This window comes from Canis lupus, chromosome 9, assembly GCF_048164855.1.
Source record: "Canis lupus baileyi chromosome 9, mCanLup2.hap1, whole genome shotgun sequence".
In the NCBI taxonomy this organism is placed as follows: domain Eukaryota; kingdom Metazoa; phylum Chordata; class Mammalia; order Carnivora; family Canidae; genus Canis; species Canis lupus.
The window spans coordinates 29,015,267-29,028,037 of NC_132846.1; the positions used below are offsets into that span (position 1 = coordinate 29,015,267).

Sequence of the window (12,771 nt, forward strand, 5' to 3'; positions counted from 1 at the left end):
CAAAGGCCTGGAATATGATATATCTTGACTTTAGCCTGTGGGATATTAGGAGCCATCATAGAACTTCACAGCAGAAAATACTGTAAGGATGAAAGCTGCCACTAAATAGTCACCTCCTATGTGCCAGATCCCTTTTGTTCTAAAATTATCTCAATCTTTACAATAACCCTTAAAACTTTCCCCCCTCATCTTATCTATTGAAAAGCTGAAGTTCATGGAAGTCAAGTCACTTAGGTGAAGTCACACAGCCAATAAGTGAAGAAGCCTGAATTCAGAGATGATCTATCTCTAAAGCATGACTCCATGTCAGTAAAACAGGAGGCCTATGCCATGCTTCCTGATATGGTCATATTTGTTTTAGGACATTATGTAGCATTCTCTTATTTTGATGGACTTTTTGAGAATTAGGGAACATACTTTGAGGCTGGGGACTGTCTCTTTAAATGTTTTTGTCTACCACTACACACAGTAAGTGTTCAGAGGCTTGCTGAATGACTCAACACTGAGTCCAGAAAGGGTGAGTAGAAGGCACTGAAGTGAAGCAGTGTTAGATGGAACTGCATTTTCATAAACGCATGAGGAGGCATTTTGAACAACCTTCTTAGGTTTTCCAGGCTACCTTATATAAACAAATAACATGTATTGACTATAGATTTTATATATTAACTCATATAATCCTCACAATGACCCATGACTGAGACAAGAGAGATTACATCACTTGCCAAAGGTCTCAGGTTACTAACTGGTAGGATTCAAGACCAGGGCATCTGACTTTAGAACACTCGCTCTTAAGTGTTTCACTCTGAAGTCCCCACTATACTAAACCGCCTCTCAGTGAAGACTGCTGTACTCGGTATGATTTAGCAGGGTAGTAATCTCCTAGAATGATAGTGAGATGTGCAGCCTGTAAGGAGCACAGAAGGAACAAGAGATGTCCTTGGCCTGCTACTGTGCTCTAGGGCCTCCAGCCAAGGGCCGAATTGGGCTCAAAGTCAGCCTGTGTTTTGTTGGCAAAGCCATGTGCCCTGGCTATTGTCCACACCAAATCAGGTCCCTAGTAGGGTTCCTTTGCCAGGACAAAAGTTTGCCTTTTTCAAATTAACATGAAGGCGCAATATAGGCAAGCCCCCTTGCATGGGGATCTGGTTTGCTAGGGGCAGTGAGGGTAGATAAAGAGGATAGTGAGTGTGTGGAAGAAATTACTAACCTTCTAGGACAATTCCAAGGTCAAAGAGTCATAAAACATGATCCTCTGCTTCAGAGTTTGGTCAAGAAAGATCCAGGCAACTCTCCAATCTCTAAAGACTCTTTTAAAAGTCAAATCTTAAATGAACTTAAAATGATCTGTACATAACATACCATTTGTCCCTAGCAAAGCCTGCTTATTTGGGAGGAAAAGACCAATTCTCAGGTAGAGCCATCTGAAAAAAAGTCACGTATAGGAGATAAATCCTCCCTTTGCACTTCCCAGTTTTATTACCTGCCAAATCATTTTAACTATAGCTACACAGGGGCACCTGGGTGGCTCAGTGGTTGAGCGTCTGCCTTTGGCTCAGGTCCTGATCACGGGGTCCTGGGATTGAGTCTCACATTGGGCTCCCGCAGGGAGCTTGCTTTTCTCTCTGTCTGTGTCTCTGCCTCTCTCTGTCTCTCATGAATAAATAAATAAAGTGTTTTTAAAAAAACTATAGCTACACAATGATAGCTTTGATTTAAAAGTATTATACATACTTTCTATAAATAACAAAGGAATTTGAAAATTGTAAAGTACATATATATGTGAGAGATTAGGACGGTCAAGATAATGGGAAGGATGTTGCTGATGAGATGTTGATGATGATGAAGTTGAAGTCAGATAAGATTTATTGAATTCTCATGATGCTGTGGGTCAATGTGCTGAATAATTCATATGTATTATTTAATTTTTAAACAAATATTTTTGGGACACCTGTTGTAAGCCAGGCATACTTTTTTTTTAATTAAAAAAAAAGATATAATTTGTTTATTTAACACACACACACACACAGAGAACAATCACACAAACAGGGGGAATGGCAGGCAGAGGGAGAGGGAGAAGCAGGCTTCTGCAGGAAGCCTGAGCCTTTGACCTGAGCCAAAGCCAGATTCTTAACTGACTGAGCCACCCAGGAACCCTGCCAGGCATACTTCCAAGGAGTAAAGATAAGTTGGTGAATGAGATGCAGTCCTCATGGAAGTGACACGGTAATGAAGGAAAGGCATGATAATCAAAATAGGCAAACATATAATATCAAGTAGTGGTAAGTGATATAAATCAAAAAGTAAAGAAGGATAAAAGAAATGGTCAGGGAAGGTCTTTGAGGAGGTAACAATTAGGTAGAGACATGAATGAAATAGGCAAATGATCTATGAAAACATAAGGGAAAATGTTTTCATACATCAGGCCCAGGGTTAGCAACTGCAAAGGCCCTGAGGTAGGAGAGAGATAGTGTGTTTGAAAAGGTGACCAAAACATAAGGGAAAATGTTTTCATAGATCAGGCAGAGGGTTAGCAACTGCAAAGGCCCTGAGGTAGGAGAGAGCATAGTGTGTTTGAAAAGGTGACCAATGGATAGAGTGAAGTGAGGAAAGGAGACAGTAAGAAGAAATAAGATCAGTTGGTGGCGGTACCAGTAGTAGCAGCAGCAATAGTGATAGTGGCTAAGTCAGTTAGTTGTAGGTAGGTCAGGATCTGGTAGTCCAGTTGAATTTCTAAGTCTGAAAAAATTTTTTTTAAGATTTTATTTATTTATTCATGAGCAACATGAGAGAGAGAGAGAGAGAGAGGCAGAGACACAGGCAGAGGGAGAAGCAGGCTCGATGCTGGAAGCGACATGGGACTTGATCCCGGGTCTCCAGGATCATGCCCTGGGCTGCAGGCGGCTCTAAACCGCTGTGCCACCAAGGCTGCCCTAACTCTGAAGATTTTGAGTTGGGAAATGATATGATCTGATAGAAACAATTATTCTGTGCACTGTAAGTCATTTAATGCTTACAACAAACCTTTGAGGTGGATCTATCATTTCCATATAACAGATAAGAAACAGAGGATTGGAAAATGTAAGTAGTGCCATTAAAATTGGAATACTGGTCTGTCTGACTTCAGAACCAGGTTCCTAGCCACCAGACCTAACCTATCATGACCATTAAAATGGAGCTGTAAGGTGTGGAAGCCAGCCTCCAAGATATCCCCCAGTATCCTTACCTTTTTGTATCTTACACTCATGTGGTCCTCTCCCACAATGAATAGATCTGACCTTTAGCACCAATGGGATGTGGTGGAAGTGACCAACAGTCAGTAGCCTCTGAGGCCAGGTCAGAAAAGACATTACTGCTTCTGCCTCGCTTTCTTGGATGGCTCCCTCTGGAGGAAGCTGGTCATGAAAACCTCAAGCAGCTTATGAAGAGGCCTTCCTGGAAAGGTGCTGAAGCCTCCCCCAGCCAGCACCTCCCATGTACCGGGCACATGAAAGTAACTTTGCAAGTGTATCCTCCAGCACCAGTTAAACCTTTGGATGAATGTCCCTCGAAGAATACCTTGTCAACAACCTCATGAAAGACCCTGAGCCAGAACTCCCAGGAATTAAGTCATTTCTAAAGTCTGAACACACAGAAACTGTGAGGGATCATGTCTATTATTTAATTTAGTTGAGGTAACTTTGGGGAGCAGTACATAATTAATAACTAGGCTTCTGTGAAAGCAATTGCCCCCTACACTGTTGATCTAAATATTCAGAATGGAAATATTAAAAACCAAAAGCAAGGGCACCAGGGTGCTCAGTTAGTTGGTTGAGCATCCAACTCTCGGTTTTAGCTCAGGTCATGATCTCAGGGTCATAGGATCAAGCCCTGTGTTGGATTCCATACTTAGCGTGAAGTCACGCTACAGATTTTTTCTCTCTCTCTCTTTCTCTCTCTCTCTCTCCTTCTGCCTCACCCTCAACATGAGCTTTCTCTCTCATTAAAACAAGTAAATAAATAAAAATTAAAAAAAAACCCAAAACCAAAAGCATATGGGCTTGCTCCTTTTAATTTTTAAAAATGACTGTAATAGTCTGCTTAGGTTTCTATAAGAAAATACTATAGCCTTGGTGGCTTAAACAACAGACATTTATTTCTCACAGTTTTGGAGGCTGGAGAGTCTAAGATCAAGGTGCAGACAGTTTTGGTTCTTGGTGAGGGCCCTCTTCCTCATTTACAAATGCCTGCCTTCTTGCTGTATCCCCACATGGCAGAGAAAACCAGTCTGGTGTCTCTTCCTCTTCCTATAAAAGCACTCATCTCATTATGAGGATTCCATTCTCATGAACTTATCTAAACCAAATGATATCCCAAAGGCCCCACCTCTTAATTCCATTGCATGGTGGGTTAAGGCTTCAACATATGAACTTTGGAGAGATATAAGCATTTAGTCCCTTAATGACAATTAAGGGTCATTTTCTATAATTACTGAGTTTTAGAGAGATACTTAAATATGTGTGGTATGTCAATATACATATATAAACTTTGATATTTAACGTACTAAAATTAATGTAATAGGTAAAAATAAGATAATATGCAATGTTGTTCCATATTAACTGTCAATTCTCATGGGCAAGGAAACTGTGACATCCATGGCATGCTCAGATAACCATTTCTGTCTGGGTCCATTCAAGCATTTCTTGTTGTCCTGACCCCGTATCATTTATGATCCTTTCTCTATCTTGGGCCATCTATGCAGGAAGAGCTGCTACTTGTGTCAAAGATTTCAATGCTAAGTGAACACATTTCTCTTTCTTCTTCTGAAGTTGACATTTCAAAATTTAAGTCTGGTGTCTGTGGCTTTAGCTTTCCTCACGCCTTGTGGACATCTGCAATAATATATATTAAGCTAATCTTGAGCTACAAATCCCCTCTAACTTGCTAAGTAATTATGCCAGTGATTATAATCCTTCAGATGGCTAAATCTTCACTTATGCCTAAATTAGGGGTTTCATGTGATGGCATCACTTTGAATACTCAGAATTTTCTCAAGTTTCATTTAAACATTTTATGCATGAATGAGAACATTATAAAATATTTAATACGCTTCTTTAAAGTAAAATTTTTAAGTCAACCTCATAAATTTAGAATGGTCCTTACTTTTGCCTTTCTGCATCTAGATGGGAAAGGAGAATAATTAATCTTCCTAATCTTGGCTTAGAGAGCTGTGAGACTGTCTAAGGATGTTATCTCACAGAGAGTGTAGTTGTCAGAGTTTAGCTGGGCTACTCCATAATATTGCTGCTTTGGCATCCTTTTGGGGTGGTGAAGCAGCCTGCAGTCTGCAGGTGGTCAAATCAGCCTTGAGCCCTTCTGTGAGTGTATGCCCTAGATAACAGCCCATAATAGAGTCATAAGTAAATGTAAGCTCCTGATAGGACTCCCTCAATGGCCCTTATGATAAATAGTCCCCACCTTCTTTCTAGGACTTTCACTTTGTGTACCTCTTAGATAAAAACTCTGAAATTTACCAAAACTCTGGGGTTTTTTTTTGTTTGTTTATTTGAATTGGCCAATTTGGCCATAGCCCAAGAATCCCAAAACATTCTACCCACTGACCCTCAAGACATACTGTGTACTTCTCTCAGGACTTGTGAGCAATAAACTTCTCTATTTCAATTTCCCTTGTGTTCTTTCATTAAACTGCAACTCGCCATCTGATAAAGGCTCTTATCAGGGCTCTAACAACAAGTATTAATTTAACAAAGTCACAACAAATGGCTAAGCTAATATCAGACAAAACAGACTACAAAACAAAAAAGTTACTAGATTTAGAGGGAAATTTTTTTTTAAGATTTTATTTATTCATTCATGATAGACATAGGGGGAGAGAGAGGCAAGACACAGGCAGAGGGAGAAGCAGGCTCCATGCAGGGAGCCCGACGCGGGACTCGATCCCGGGACTCCAGGATCGTGCCCTGGGCCAAAGGCAGGCGCGAAACCGCTGAGCCACCCAGGGATCCCCTAGAGGAAAATTTTATAAAGATAAAAGAGCCAATGGATCAGAAATGTATAACAATTATAAAGATATAAATAATAGAGCTCTAAAACACATGAAATACAAATGGTCAGAATTGAAGAGAGAAATAGTTCGGAACGGTAACAGTTGGAGACTTCAATACCCCATTTTCAATAATGGATAGAACACTTAGGCAGCAGATCAGCAAGGAATTAAAAGATTTAAACAACCCTATACACCACCTAGACCTAATAGACATTTACAACAGAAGAATGTAAATTCTTCTCAAGGGTTGGAATATTCTGTGGTTAGCCTATATGCTAGGCCATAAACCAAATCTCAATAAATTAGGAAAAACTGAAATCACAGGAAGTATCTCTTTGATGATAAGAGGGTGAAATTAGAAATTAATGACAAAGAAATTTGGGAAATTCAAAAATATGTGGAAATAAACAACACACTTCTATATAACCAATGGATGAAGAAGATATCAAAAGGAAAATTATTAAATACCTTGACAGCAATGAAATGATGACACAACGTGACAAAAATTAGGGGACGCAGCTAAAGCAGTGTTTAGAAGGTAACTTAGGGGTTCAGTGCCAATGTTAGAAAAAGAAGAAACATCTCAAGTCATTAACCAAATCTTCCCCCTTAAAATATGTTAGAAGGAGGAAGGGAGAAAACTAAATCCGAAGATGCAAAAGGAAGGAAATAATGAGACAGAGAATTTTTTTTAAAATAGAGAAAACCAATGAAACTAAAAGTTGGTTCTTTGAAAAGATTAATAAAATTGACAAACCTTTGGCTAAACTGACCAAGAAAAAAAGAAAAAAACTCACATTACTGAATTATTGATTAGTAAAATTAGGAATGAAAGAAGAGATATTAATATTGACCTTACATATATAAAAAGGGTAATAATGGGATACTATGAGCTACTATAGGACAAAAAATTAGATAACTTAGATGAAATAGACATATTCTTAGAAAGATACAAACTACCCAACTGACACAAGAAAAAGTAGAAAATCTGAATAGATCTACAACAAAAGATTGGATTAGGAATTTAAAAACTACCCACAGGGCAGCCCCGGTGGCGCAGCGGTTTGGCGCCGCCTGCAGCCCAGGGTGTGATCCTGGAGACCCGGGATAGAGTCCCACATCGGGCTCCTTGCTTTTCCCTCTGCCTGTGTCTCTGCCTCTCTCTCTCTCTCTGTGTCTCTCATGAATAAATAAATAAAATCTTTAAAAATAAAATAAAAATAAATAAATAAATAAAAACTACCCACAAAAAAAAAGCCCAGGCCTAGAACACTGCACTGTTGAGCTCCACCAAACATTTAAAGAATTAATAGAATTTTTCAAAAACACTTCTAAAACATAGAAAAGGAGAGAGCAATTTCTGCCTCATTTTATCAGGCTAGTATTATTCTGATATCAAAACCAAACAAAGATATCATAAGAAAATAAAACTACAGATCAATATCTCTTATGAATATAGATGTAAATATCCTGAATAAAATACCTGCAAACTAAATCTAGCAATATATAAAAAGAACTAAACATCATAACCAATGGGATTTATATCAGAAATGCAAAGTCGGTTTAAATCAATTAATCCAATACACTATATCAATAGAATAAAAGACAGAAACACCATGATCATCTCAATAAATGCAGAAAAAGCATGTGACATAATTCAACATTCCATCATGATAAAACTACACGACTACCTAGGAACAGAAGGAAACCTCTTCAAGCATTTGTGAAAAACCCAAACTCACATTAGACTTAATGATGAAAACTGAATGCTTTCCTCTCAAGAATAGGAATCAAGACAGACTTCTCTAGTCTTGCCACATCAAGACTATTCAACATTGTACCAGGGGTCTAGCCAGGAAAATTAGGGAGGAAATTTAAATAAAATGCATCTAGATTGAAAAAAAATGAAGTAAAATTATCTTTATTTTTTTTAAATTTTTTATTTATTTATGATAGTCACAGAGAGAGAAAGAGAGAGGCAGAGACATAGGCAGAGGGAGAAGCAGGCTCCATGCACCGGGAGCCCGACGTGGGACTCGATCCCGGGTCTCCAGGATCGCGCCCTGGGCCAAAGGCAGGCGCTAAACCGCTGCGGCACCCAGGGATCCCTATCTTTACTTTAAGATCATATAATCTTACATACAAAAAAATCCTAAGAAATCCACTAAGATGTATTAGAACTAATAAACATATCTAGCAAAATTATAGGATACAAGATAAATATAAATTCTATTACATTTCCATACAGCTGCAATAAACAAACAAAAAATAAAATTAAGAAAATAACTGCATTAATATTAGCATCAAAAAGAGTACTTAAGAATAAATTTAATAAAAATGCAAAGCTTATAATTTGAAAACTACAAAATTTGCTGAAAAAAATTAAGAAGACATAAATCAATGAAAGACACACCATGTTCACAGACTGGAAGGCTTAATATTGTTAAAAGGGAAATACTTCCCAAATTGATCTACAGATTTCATGTAGTTTCTTGAAAAATTCCAGCTTGCTTTTTTATGGAAATCAATAAACTGATTTGAAAATTTATATGGAAATTCAAGGGTCTCAGAATAGCTAAAACAATCTTTAAAAAGAACATGGAGCACCTGGGTGGGTCAGTGGTTGAGCATCAGCCATTGGCTCAAGTCGTGATCCCGGGGTATTGGGATAGAGTCCTGCATCAAGCTCTCCCCACAGGAAGCCTGCTTCTCCTTCTGCCTATGTCTCTGCCTCTCTCTGTGACTCTCATGAATAAATAAATAAAATCTTAAAAAAAAAAAAAAAAAGGAGAACATAGTTGGAAGACTCACACTTCCTGATTTCAAAACTATAGTAATGAAGACAGTGTGATAATGGCATCAAAGGAGACATGTAGATCAACAAAACAGAACGAAAATTCAAGGAAAAAAATAAAACAACATACATATATGACCAACTGATTTCTGACAAAGTTGCCAAGACCATTCAAAGGTGAAAGAATAGTCTTTCCAACAAACGATGTTGGGACAACTGGATATCCACATGCTACAGAATGAAGTTGGACCTCTTAAGCCACACCATATATAAAAATTAACTCAAAATGAATCAAAGATTTAAATGTATGAGCTAAAACTATAAAATTCTTTTATTTTAAGAGAGAAAGAGAGAGAGAGGTGGGGGAGGGGCAGAGGGAGTGAGAGAAAGAGAAAAACTTAAGTAGGCTCTATGCCCAGTGTGGAGTCAGATGTGGGGCTCGATCTTACTGCCCTGAGGTCACAACCTGAGCTGAAATCAAGAATTGGTGTTTAATCAACTGAACTACCTAGGTGCCCCGAACTATAAAATTATATGAAAACATAGGTAACCCTGGATTAGGCAATAGTTTCTTAGATCATAAAGACTTTCAATTCAAAGTGGATGCCCATGAGAAATGAGAACATTATATCCACACAAAAACTTGTACATGAATGCTCACAGAAGCATTATACCCAACAGCTAAGGAGTAGAACAAATCAAATGTCCATCAACTGATGAATGGATAACCAGGTATGTTCTAATTATACAATGGAATGTTTAATTAGCAATGAATAGAAACGGAGTACTGATACATGCTACAACATGAGTAAACTTTGAATACATTATGCTAAATGAAAGAAGTTAGTCACAAAGGGCCACATATTATATTATTCCATTTCTATGAAATATCCAGAGTACCCAAAACCATAAAGGCAGAAAGTAGATTGGTGGTTGCTGAGAGCTGGGGAAAAGGGTCATTGAGAGGAAATGGGGAATGATTGCTAATGTATATGGAATTTCTGTTTAAGGTGATAAATAAGTTCTAAATTTGACTGTAGTGACAGTTGCATAACTGTGAATATACTAAAAACCATTAAATTGTATATTTTAAAGGGCTATGTTGTGCTATAGGTACATGAATTATATATCAATAATGAGATTATTATTTTAAAAAAGGAAAAAAAAAACCATTCAAGATTCCAGAAGAAAAAGATGATGGCATATATCAGGGCTATGACAGTGGGATGAACAGATAGATTTGAGATGAGTTTAGATGTTAAAACCAACAGGACTTCATGATTTGGTTGATTAGTTAGGAGGGTTAATCTGGTTTTAGTAACTTAAATTTAAGAGTATTTCCTTGTGAGTTTCTGTGGTAAGCCCTAGCAGTGAAGCTAGATCATCAGTGGCTCTTCCCCCTAAACCTAATGAAATAAACCAGAACAGTGAAAAACTAGCTCTCAGAGGGAGAGGAACAGCCCTAGCCTGGGATAAGTCTTCAGTTACATTGTGAAGGTAAAGATGCACCAGTTGTTAAAATATTGAAATACTTGGTTGGTAAACAGCTGCTGCCTGGAGCCTAATGCAGGAATCTATCACCAGGGTGGATCCCAGGACCCAGAAATCGTGACTTGAGCTGAAGGCAACTGCTTAACTGACTAAGCCATTCAGGTACCTGTGTGTGTGTGTGTGTGCGTGTGTGTGTGTATTATATACACACACACATATGGAATATATATATATGGAATAGTTTATGTACACAAAAAAATTCCAAAAGCATACAAAAGAAAATGTTAATAGCAGTTGCCTATGGGGTACAAATTCTCACACAAGATGGGAAAATATTTTAGATGGTATTTCTTTTCACTTAACAGTCTTTAGTACTTTTAGTCCTAAGTGCATTTTTTGTACAGAAAATTTCCTTAAAAGGAATTTTAATAATCTTGAATGATTTATAGTTTAAAAGGAATACTCATGAACATAACCTCATTTTATCCTTTTATCAACCCTGTAAGTATAAACAGGAGGTATTATCTCTATATTACACATAAGAATATATTTATATTCTTTCTTAATACAGCACATACATTAAAATAAAAGCATGGCATATCTATAATTATGATTTTCCTTATTCATTCATTCAACAAATATTTATTGAGCATTTATTATGTACTAAGTTCTAATAGTGGCTAGGCACTATACCTTAGAGATTACAGTAGTGAACAAAATAGAGCTTTCCACTGTCATGAAACTTATATTCTTATTTTTTTTTAAGATTTTACTTATTTGGGGATCCCTGGGTGGCTCAGCGGTTCAGCGCCTGCCTTTGGCCCGGGGCATGATCCTAGAGACCCGGGATCAAGTCTCACATCGAGCTCCCTGTGTGGAGCCTGCCTGCTTCTCCCTCTGTCTCTGCCTCCCTCCCTCTCTCTCTCTCTCTCTCTGTCTGTCTCTCATGAATAAATAAATAAAATCTTTAAAAAAAGATTTTACTTATTTATGTATTTGGGAGAAAGTGTGAGAGAGAGAGAGAGTGCAAGCATGGTGGGGAGGAGCAGAGGGAGAGGGACAAGCAGACTCCATGCTAAGTGTGGAGCTGGACATGGGGCTCCATCCTATGACCGTAATATCATGACACAAGCTCAAATCAAGAGTAGGTTGCTTAGCCAAATGAGCCACCCAAGTGCCCTAAAACTTATATTCTTATTGAGTGAGGAAAGAAATCAAATCAGATAAACAAGGACATCAGTTTAATATCATGCAGAGATTTAGAGTAGACTAAAATCATGGATAATATGACTCTCTAACAGGACTTTTAAGAGATAACATTTAAGTTGAGATCAATGACAAAATGGAATGATATGAAAACAAGTGGATAAGTAGTCTAGGTACAGGGAATACCAATGCCAATTCTCTAACGTGGGAATGAGTATGGCATATTCAAGGAGCGATGGGAGTGTAGTAGGGTAAAAGGAGGAGGGAGCAGTTAGGCAGATTTCAGATCATGTAGGAATTTATAAGTGATAATAAGGAGTTTAAGAAGTTGGGATTTAATTTTAAGTAAAGTGGGAATCACTTGGAAGGTTTTAAAGAGAAATGGCTTGATCTTATTTAAGGAGGCAAGAGAGGACAAAGGGAGATCAATTAGGAATCTAATATAGTAGAGGCAAGAGATGATAGAACCTTGGAGTAGGGTGTTGGCTATGGAGATGGAAATTAGTGGTCAGATTCAGGATATGTTTTGGGGGTCGAGTTTATGGGACTTGCTGATGAAGTACAAGAAGAAGGGATGAAGAGGGAAAGCGCCAAAGAATTAAAATGTAAATTTTTGGTCTTGAACAACCTGATGGACGTTGGAGCTTTTTGCTGAGATGGAAGACTACGAGAGGGAGAACCAGGAATTTTATTTTTTGGCCACATTATGTTTAAACTGCCTATTTGATATCCAAGAGACGTCCAGCAAAGAGTTGAATATATGATGTCTGAAACTTCCCAGAAAGGTCAGAGCAGAAATGACAGGTATACTGATGGCTTTTACAGCCAGATTGAGGTTACCTGGAGGAGTGTGTGAATACAAAGAGAAGGAAGGGCCAGTAAAGCAAACTGGGGCAAGCCGACGTCTAGAAATCACATAAAAACCAACCAAGAAGCAGCAGCTAGTGAGGAAGGAGAAAAACAATCGAGTGAGGCCCAACTGAAGGCCAGACAGTAAGGCAGCTTCTAGGAGGGTGTGGTGACTGCAGAATGCTGCAGTCAGTGGAGTAAGATGAATATGGAGAAGAAACAATTGGCTTTGTTAACATGCAGATCACTAGTGTCCTAGAAAGAGCCTTTCAGGGGAGGGGTGAGGAAGTCAGCCAACTGGGGTGAGTTGAGGAGAGATGTGAGGTGAGATGTAAGGGCTACAACTACTAACGTTGGACTAATACTTTCTAGAGGCAGTGCACGTTTT

The 12,771-nt window shown here is 38.3% G+C and overlaps 1 long non-coding RNA gene across 1 annotated transcript in view; it reads right to left on the reverse strand.

The window, feature by feature from the left end:
• Positions 1-12,771, reverse strand: part of LOC140639950 (uncharacterized) — a 40,364-nt gene that overhangs the window by 26,255 nt on the left and 1,338 nt on the right. The gene's annotated exons all lie outside the window — the stretch shown is intronic.